The sequence below is a fragment of the Zeugodacus cucurbitae genome, chromosome X (genome assembly GCF_028554725.1).
Source record: "Zeugodacus cucurbitae isolate PBARC_wt_2022May chromosome X, idZeuCucr1.2, whole genome shotgun sequence".
Classification (NCBI taxonomy): Eukaryota; Metazoa; Arthropoda; class Insecta; order Diptera; family Tephritidae; genus Zeugodacus; species Zeugodacus cucurbitae.
In genome coordinates, this window is record NC_071672.1 from 15,185,587 (window position 1) to 15,197,294 (window position 11,708).

The window sequence follows — 11,708 nt, forward strand, 5'->3', positions numbered from 1 at the left end:
ATGACAAGACAAGACAAGACAAGACAGGACAAGACAAGACAAGACAAGACAACACACAACATGACGACATGATAAGACGTGATGACAAAGCAACACAAGACACGACATGACATGACATGACAAGACAAGACAAAACAACACAACACACGACAGGACAGGACAAGACAAGACAAGACATGACACGACAAAACAACACAAGACAAGACAAAACAACACAACACACGACATGACATTACATGAGAAAACAAGACAATACAAGACAAGACAAAACAACACAGGAAAGGACAGGACAAGACAAGACAAGACAAGACAAGACAAGACAAGACAAGACAAGACAAGACAAGACAAGACAAGACAAGACAAGACAAGACAAGACAAGACAAGACAAGACAAGACAAGACAAGACAAGACAAGACCAGACAAGACAAGACAAGACAAAACAAGACAAGACAAGACATGACAAGACAAGACAAGACAAGACAGGACAAGACAAGACAAGACAAGACAAAACAACACAACACACGACATGACATCACAAGACAAGACAAGACAAGACAAGGAGAAGACAAGACTAGACAAAACAACACAACACACCACAACACACGACATGACATTACATGACAAAACAAGACAAGACAAGACAACATAAAACAACACAGGAAAGGACAGGACAAGACAAGACAAGACAAGACAAGACAAGACAAGACAAGACAAGACAAGACAAGACAAGACAAGACAAGACAAGACAAGACAAGACAAGACAAGACAAGACAAGACAAGACAAGACAAGACAAGACAAGACAAGACAAGACAAGACAAGACAAGACAAGACAAGACAAGACAAGACAAGACAAGACAAGACAAGACAAGACAAGACAAGACAAGACAAGACAAGACAAGACAAGACAAGACAAGACAAGACAAGACAAGACAAGACAAGACAAGACAAGACAAGACAAGACAAGACAAGACAAGACAAGACAAGACAAGACAAGACAAGACAAGACAAGACAAGACAAGACAAGACAAGACAAGACAAGACAAGACATGACAAGACAAGACAAGACATGACACGACAAAACAACACAAGACAAGACAAAACAACACAACACACGACATGACATTACATGAGAAAACAAGACAATTCAAGACAAGACAAAACAAGACAAGACAAGACAAGACAAGACAAGCCAAAACAACACAACACACGACATGACATTACATGAGAAAACAAGACAATACAAGACAAGACAAAACAAGACAAGACAAGACAAGACAAGACAAGACAAGACAAGACAAGACAAGACAAGACAAGACAAGACAAGACAAGACAAGACAAGACAAGACAAGACAAGACAAGACAAGACAAGACAAGACAAGACAAGACAAGACAAGACAAGACAAGACAAGACAAGACAAGACAAGACAAGACAAGACAAGACAAGACAAGACAAGACAAGACAAGACAAGACAAGACAAGACAAGACAAGACAAGACAAGACAAGACAAGACAAGACAAGACAAGACAAGACAAGACAAGACAAGACAAGACAAGACAAGACAAGACAAGACAAGACAAGACAAGACAAGACAAGACAAGACAAGACAAGACAAGACAAGACAAGACAAGACAAGACAAGACAAGACCAGGCAAGATAAGGCAAGACAAGACAATACAAGACAAGACAAGACAAGACAAGACAAGACAAGACAAGACAAGACAAGACAAGACAAGACAAGACAAGACAAGACAAGACAAGACAAAACAACACAACACAACACATGACATTACATGAGAAAACAAGACAATACAACACAACACACGACATGACATTACATGACAAAACAAGACAAGACAACATAAAACAAGACAAGACAAGACAAGACAACACAAGACAAGACAAGACAAGACAAGACAAGACAAGACAAGACAAGACAAGACAAGACAAGACAAGACAAGACAAGACAAGACAAGACAAGACAAGACAAGACAAGACAAGACAAGACAAGACAAGACAAGACAAGACAAGACAAGACAAGACAAGACAAGACAAGACAAGACAAGACAAGACAAGACAAGACAAGACAAGACCAGACAAGACAAGACATTTCAAGATAAGGCAAGACAAGACAAGACAAGACAAGACAAGACAAGACAAGACAAGACAAGACAGGACAAGAGAAAACAAGACAAGACAAAACAACACAACACACGACATGACATCACAAGAAAAGACAAGACAAGACAAGACAATATAAGACATGACAAGACAAAACAAGACAAGACAAGACAAGACAAGACTAGACATGACAAAACAAGACAAGACAAGACAAGACAAGACATGACATGACAAGACAAAACAAGACAAGACAAAACAACACAACACACGACATGACATGACATGACAAGACAAGACAAGACAATATAAGACATGACAATACACAACAAGACAAGACAAAACAACACAACACACGACATGACGACATGATAAGACGTGATGACAAAGCAACACAAGACACGACATGACATGACATGACAAGACAAGACAAAAGAACACAACACAACACACGACAGGACAGGACAAGACAAGACAAGACAAGACAAGACAAGACAAGACATGACATGACAAGACAAGACAAGACAACACAAGACAAGACAAGACAAGACAAGACAAGACAAGACAAGACAAGACAAGACAAGACAAGACAAGACAAGACAAGACAAGACAAGACAAGACAAGACAAGACAAGACAAGACAAGACAATATAAGACATGACAATACAAGACAAGACAAGACAAGACAAGACAAGACATGACATGACAAGACAAAACAAGACAAGACAAAACAACACAACACACGACATGACATGACATGACAAGACAAGACAAGACAATATAAGACATGACAATACACAACAAGACAAGACAAAACAACACAACACACGACATGACGACATGATAAGACGTGATGACAAAGCAACACAAGACACGACATGACATGACATGACAAGACAAGACAAAAGAACACAACACAACACACGACAGGACAGGACAAGACAAGACAAGACAAGACAAGACAAGACAAGACATGACATGACAAGACAAGACATGACACGACAAAACAACACAAGACAAGACAAAACAACACAACACACGATATGACATTACATGAGAAAACAAGACAATTCAAGACAAGACAAAACAAGACAAGACAAGACAAAACAAGACAAGCCAAAACAACAGAACACACGACATGACATTACATGAGAAAACAAGACAATACAAGACAAGACAAAACAAGACAAGACAAGACATGACAAGACAAGACAAGACAAGACAAGACAAGACAAGACAAGACCAGACAAGACAAGACAAGGCAAGATAAGGCAAGACAAGACAAGACAAGACAATATAAGACATGACAAGACAAATCAACACAACACAGGACATGACAAGACAAGACAAGACAAGACAAGACAAGACAAGACAAGACAAGACAAGACAAGACAAGACAAGACAAGACAAGACAAGACAAGACAAGACAATATAAGACATGACAATACAAGACAAGACAAGACAAGACAAGACAAGACATGACCAGACAAGACAAGACAAGACAAGACAAGACAAGACAAGACAAGACAAGACAAGACAAGACAAGACAAGACAAGACAAGACAAGACAAGACAAGACAAGACAAGACAAGACAAGACAAGACAAGACAAGACAAGACAAGACAAGACAAGACAAGACAAGACAAGACAAGACAAGACAAGACAAGACAAGACAAGACAAGACAAGACAAGACAAGACAAGACAAGACAAGACAAGACAAGACAAGACAAGACATGACAAGACAAGACAAGACAAGACAAGACAAGACAAAACAAGACAAGACAAAACAACACAACACACGACATGACATCACAAGACAAGACAAGACAAGACAAGGAGAAGACAAGACAAGACAAAACAACACAACACACGACATGACATTACATGACAAAACAAGACAAGACAACATAAAACAAGACAAGACAAGACAAGACAACACAAGACAAGACAAGACAAGACAAGACAAGACAAGACAAGACAAGACAAGACAAGACAAGACAAGACAAGACAAGACAAGACAAGACAAGACAAGACAAGACAAGACAAGACAAGACAATATAAGACATGACAATACAAGACAAGACAAGACAAGACAAGACAAGACATGACCAGACAAGACAAGACAAGACATGACAAGACAAGACAAGACAAGACAAGACAATATAAGACATGACAATACAAGACAAGACAAGACAAGACAAGACAAGACAAGACAAGACAAGACAAGACAAGACAAGACAAGACAAGACAAGACAAGACAAGACAAGACAAGACAAGACAAGACAAGACAAGACAAGACAAGACAAGACAAGACAAGACAAGACAAGACAAGACAAGACAAGGCAAGGCAAGACAAGACAAGACAAGCCAAGACAAGACAAGACAAGACAAGACAAGACAAGACAAGACAAGACAAGACATGACAAGACAAGACAAGACAAAACAACACAACACACGACATGACATGACATGACAAGACAAAACAACACAACACACGACATGACATGACATTACATGACAAAACAAGACAAGACAAGACAACATAAAACAAGACAAGACAAGACAACACAAGACAAGACAAGACAAGACAAGACAAGACAAGACAAGACAAGACAAGACAAGACAAGACAAGACAAGACAAGACACGACATGACAAGACAAAACAAGACAAGACAAGACAAGACATGACATGACAAGACAAAACAAGACAAGACAAAACAACACAACACACGACATGACATGACATGACAAGACAAGACAAGACAAGACAAGACAAGACAAGACAAGACAAGACAACACACAACATGACGACATGATAAGACGTGATGACAAAGCAACACAAGACACGACATGACATGACATGACAAGACAAGACAAAACAACACAACACACGACAGGACAGGACAAGACAAGACAAGACATGACACGACAAAACAACACAAGACAAGACAAAACAACACAACACACGACATGACATTACATGAGAAAACAAGACAATACAAGACAAGACAAAACAATACAAGACAAGACATGACAAGACAAGACAAGACAAGACAAGACAAGACAAGACAAGACAAGACAAGACAAGACAAGACAAGACAAGACAAGACAAGACAAGACAAGACAAGACAAGACAAGACAAGACAAGACAAGACAAGACCAGACAAGACAAGACAAGACAAAACAAGACAAGACAAGACATGACAAGACAAGACAAGACAAGACAGGACAAGACAAGACAAGACAAGACAACACACAACATGACGACATGATAAGACGTGATGACAAAGCAACACAAGACACGACATGACATGACATGACAAGACAAGACAAAACAACACAACACACGACAGGACAGGACAAGACAAGACAAGACATGACACGACAAAACAACACAAGACAAGACAAAACAACACAACACACGACATGACATTACATGAGAAAACAAGACAATACAAGACAAGACAAAACAACACAGGAAAGGACAGGACAAGACAAGACAAGACAAGACAAGACAAGACAAGACAAGACAAGACAAGACAAGACAAGACAAGACAAGACAAGACAAGACAAGACAAGACAAGACAAGACAAGACAAGACAAGACAAGACAAGACCAGACAAGACAAGACAAGACAAAACAAGACAAGACAAGACATGACAAGACAAGACAAGACAAGACAGGACAAGACAAGACAAGACAAGACAAAACAACACAACACACGACATGACATCACAAGACAAGACAAGACAAGACAAGGAGAAGACAAGACTAGACAAAACAACACAACACACCACAACACACGACATGACATTACATGACAAAACAAGACAAGACAAGACAACATAAAACAACACAGGAAAGGACAGGACAAGACAAGACAAGACAAGACAAGACAAGACAAGACAAGACAAGACAAGACAAGACAAGACAAGACAAGACAAGACAAGACAAGACAAGACAAGACAAGACAAGACAAGACAAGACAAGACAAGACAAGACAAGACAAGACAAGACAAGACAAGACAAGACAAGACAAGACAAGACAAGACAAGACAAGACAAGACAAGACAAGACAAGACAAGACAAGACAAGACAAGACAAGACAAGACAAGACAAGACAAGACAAGACAAGACAAGACAAGACAAGACAAGACAAGACAAGACAAGACAAGACAAGACAAGACAAGACAAGACAAGACAAGACAAGACAAGACAAGACAAGACAAGACATGACAAGACAAGACAAGACATGACACGACAAAACAACACAAGACAAGACAAAACAACACAACACACGACATGACATTACATGAGAAAACAAGACAATTCAAGACAAGACAAAACAAGACAAGACAAGACAAGACAAGACAAGCCAAAACAACACAACACACGACATGACATTACATGAGAAAACAAGACAATACAAGACAAGACAAAACAAGACAAGACAAGACAAGACAAGACAAGACAAGACAAGACAAGACAAGACAAGACAAGACAAGACAAGACAAGACAAGACAAGACAAGACAAGACAAGACAAGACAAGACAAGACAAGACAAGACAAGACAAGACAAGACAAGACAAGACAAGACAAGACAAGACAAGACAAGACAAGACAAGACAAGACAAGACAAGACAAGACAAGACAAGACAAGACAAGACAAGACAAGACAAGACAAGACAAGACAAGACAAGACAAGACAAGACAAGACAAGACAAGACAAGACAAGACAAGACAAGACAAGACAAGACAAGACAAGACAAGACAAGACAAGACAAGACAAGACAAGACAAGACAAGACAAGACAAGACAAGACAAGACAAGACAAGACAAGACAAGACAAGACAAGACAAGACAAGACAAGACAAGACCAGGCAAGATAAGGCAAGACAAGACAATACAAGACAAGACAAGACAAGACAAGACAAGACAAGACAAGACAAGACAAGACAAGACAAGACAAGACAAGACAAGACAAGACAAGACAAAACAACACAACACAACACATGACATTACATGAGAAAACAAGACAATACAAGACAAGACAAAACAAGACAAGACAAGACAAGACATGACAAGACAAGACAAGACAAGACAAGACAAGACAAGACAAGACAAGACAAGACAAGACAAGACAAGACAAGACAAGACAAGACAAGACAAGACAAGACAAGACAAGACAAGACAAGACAAGACAAGACAAGACAAGACAAGACAAGACAAGACAAGACAAGACAAGACAAGACAAGACAAGACAAGACAAGACAAGACAAGACAAGACAAGACAAGACAAGACAAGACAAGACAAGACAAGACCAGACAAGACAAGACATTTCAAGATAAGGCAAGACAAGACAAGACAAGACAAGACAAGACAAGACAAGACAAGACAAGACAGGACAAGAGAAAACAAGACAAGACAAAACAACACAACACACGACATGACATCACAAGAAAAGACAAGACAAGACAAGACAATATAAGACATGACAAGACAAATCAACACAACACACGACATGACAAGACAAGACAAGGAGAAGACAAGACAAGACAAAACAACACAACACACGACATGACATTACTTGACAAAACAAGACAAGACAAGACAACATAAAACAAGACAAGGCAAGACAAGACAAGACAAGACAAGACAAGACAATATAAGACATGACAATACAAGACAAAACAAGACAAGACAAGACAAGACATGACAAGACAAGACAAGACAAGACAAGACAAGACAAGACAAGACAAAACAAGACAAGACAAGGCAAGACAACACAAGACAAGACAAGACAAGACAAGACAAGACAAGACAAGACAAGACAAGACAAGACAAGACAAGACAAGACAAGACAAGACAAGACAAAACAACACAACACATGACATTACATGAGAAAACAAGACAATACAAGACAAGACAAAACAAGACAAGACAAGACAAGACATGACAAGACAAGACAAGACAAGACAAGACAAGACAAGACAAGACAAGACAAGACAAGACAAGACAAGACAAGACAAGACAAGACAAGACAAGACAAGACAAGACAAGACAAGACAAGACAAGACAAGACAAGACAAGACAAGACAAGACAAGACAAGACAAGACAAGACAAGACAAGACAAGACAAGACAAGACAAGACAAGACAAGACAAGACAAGACAAGACAAGACCAGACAAGACAAGACATGGCAAGATAAGGCAAGACAAGACAAGACAAGACAAGACAAGACAAGACAAGACAAGACAAGACAGGACAAGACAAAACAAGACAAGACAAAACAACACAACACACGACATGACATCACAAGAAAAGACAAGACAAGACAAGACAATATAAGACATGACAAGACAAATCAACACAACACACGACATGACAAGACAAGACAAGGAGAAGACAAGACAAGACAAAACAACACAACACACGACATGACATTACTTGACAAAACAAGACAAGACAAGACAACATAAAACAAGACAAGGCAAGACAAGACAAGACAAGACAAGACAAGACAATATAAGACATGACAATACAAGACAAAACAAGACAAGACAAGACAAGACATGACAAGACAAGACAAGACAAGACAAGACAAGACAAGACAAGACAAGACAAAACAAGACAAGACAAGGCAAGACAACACAAGACAAGACAAGACAAGACAAGACAAGACAAGACAAGACAAGACAAGACAAGACAAGACAAGACAAGACAAGACAAGACAAGACAAGACAAGACATGACAAGACAAAACAAGACAAGACAAGACAAGACAAGACAAGACAAGACAAGACATGACAAGACAAAACAAGACAAGACAAGACATGACATGACAAGACAAAACAAGACAAGACAAAACAACACAACACACGACATGACATGACATGACAAGACAAGACAAGACAATATAAGACATGACAATACACAACAAGACAAGACAAAACAACACAACACACGACATGACGACATGATAAGACGTGATGACAAATTAACACAAGACACGACATGACATGACATGACATGACAAGACAAGACAAGACAAGACAAGACAACACACGACAGGACAGGACAAGACAAGACAAGACAAGACAAGACATGACAAGGCAAGACAAGACATGACACGACAAAACAACACAAGACAAGACAAAACAACACAACACACGACATGCCATTACATGAGAAAACAAGACAATTCAAGACAAGACAAAACAAGACAAGACAAGACAAGACAAGACAAGACATGACAAGACAAAACAAGACAAGACAAGACAAGACAAGACAAGACAAGACATGACAAGACAAAACAAGACAAGACATGACAAGACAAAACAAGACAAGACAAGACAAGACAAGACAAGACAAGACAAGACATGACAAGACAAAACAAGACAAGACAAGACATGACATGACAAGACAAAACAAGACAAGACAAAACAACACAACACACGACATGACATTACTTGACAAAACAAGACAAGACAAGACAACATAAAACAAGACAAGGCAAGACAAGACAAGACAAGACAAGACAAGACAAGACAAGACAAGACAAGACAAGACAAGACAAGACAAGACAAGACAAGACAAGACAAGGCAAGATAAGGCAAGACAAGACAAGACAAGACAAGACAAGACAAGACAAGACAAGACACAACACAACACATGACATTACATGAGAAAACAAGACAATACAAGACAAGACAAAACAAGACAAGACAAGACAAGACATGACAAGACAAGACAAGACAAGACAAGACAAGACAAGACAAGACAAGACAAGACAAGACAAGACAAGACAAGACAAGACAAGACAAGACAAGACAAGACAAGACAAGACAAGACAAGACAAGACAAGACAAGACAAGACAAGACAAGACAAGACAAGACAAGACAAGACCAGACAAGACAAGACAAGGCAAGATAAGGCAAGACAAGACAAGACAAGACAAGACAAGACAAGACAAGACAAGACAAGACAGGACAAGACAAAACAAGACAAGACAAAACAACACAACACACGACATGACATCACAAGAAAAGACAAGACAAGACAAGACAATATAAGACATGACAAGACAAATCAACACAACACACGACATGACAAGACAAGACAAGGAGAAGACAAGACAAGACAAAACAACACAACACACGACATGACATTACTTGACAAAACAAGACAAGACAAGACAACATAAAACAAGACAAGGCAAGACAAGACAAGACAAGACAAGACAAGACAATATAAGACATGACAATACAAGACAAGACAAAACAAGACAAGACAAGACAAGACATGACAAGACAAGACAAGACAAGACAAGACAAGACAAGACAAGACAAGACAAGACAAGACAAAACAACACAACACACGACATGACATTACTTGACAAAACAAGACAAGACAAGACAACATAAAACAAGACAAGGCAAGACAAGACAAGACAAGACAAGACAAGACAATATAAGACATGACAATACAAGACAAAACAAGACAAGACAAGACAAGACATGACAAGACAAGACAAGACAAGACAAGACAAGACAAGACAAGACAAGACAAAACAAGACAAGACAAGGCAAGACAACACAAGACAAGACAAGACAAGACAAGACAAGACAAGACAAGACAAGACAAGACAAGACAAGACAAGACAAGACAAGACAAGACAAGACAAGACAAGACATGACAAGACAAAACAAGACAAGACAAGACAAGACAAGACAAGACAAGACAAGACATGACAAGACAAAACAAGACAAGACAAGACATGACATGACAAGACAAAACAAGACAAGACAAAACAACACAACACACGACATGACATGACATGACAAGACAAGACAAGACAATATAAGACATGACAATACACAACAAGACAAGACAAAACAACACAACACACGACATGACGACATGATAAGACGTGATGACAAATTAACACAAGACACGACATGACATGACATGACATGACAAGACAAGACAAGACAAGACAAGACAACACTCGACAGGACAGGACAAGACAAGACAAGACAAGACAAGACATGACAAGGCAAGACAAGACATGACACGACAAAACAACACAAGACAAGACAAAACAACACAACACACGACATGCCATTACATGAGAAAACAAGACAATTCAAGACAAGACAAAACAAGACAAGACAAGACAAGACAAGACAAGACAAGACATGACAAGACAAAACAAGACAAGACAAGACAAGACAAGACAAGACAAGACATGACAAGACAAAACAAGACAAGACATGACAAGACAAAACAAGACAAGACAAGACAAGACAAGACAAGACAAGACAAGACATGACAAGACAAAACAAGACAAGACAAGACATGACATGACAAGACAAAACAAGACAAGACAAAACAACACAACACACGACATGACATTACTTGACAAAACAAGACAAGACAAGACAACATAAAACAAGACAAGGCAAGACAAGACAAGACAAGACAAGACAAGACAAGACAAGACAAGACAAGACAAGACAAGACAAGACAAGACAAGACAAGACAAGACAAGGCAAGATAAGGCAAGACAAGACAAGACAAGACAAGACAAG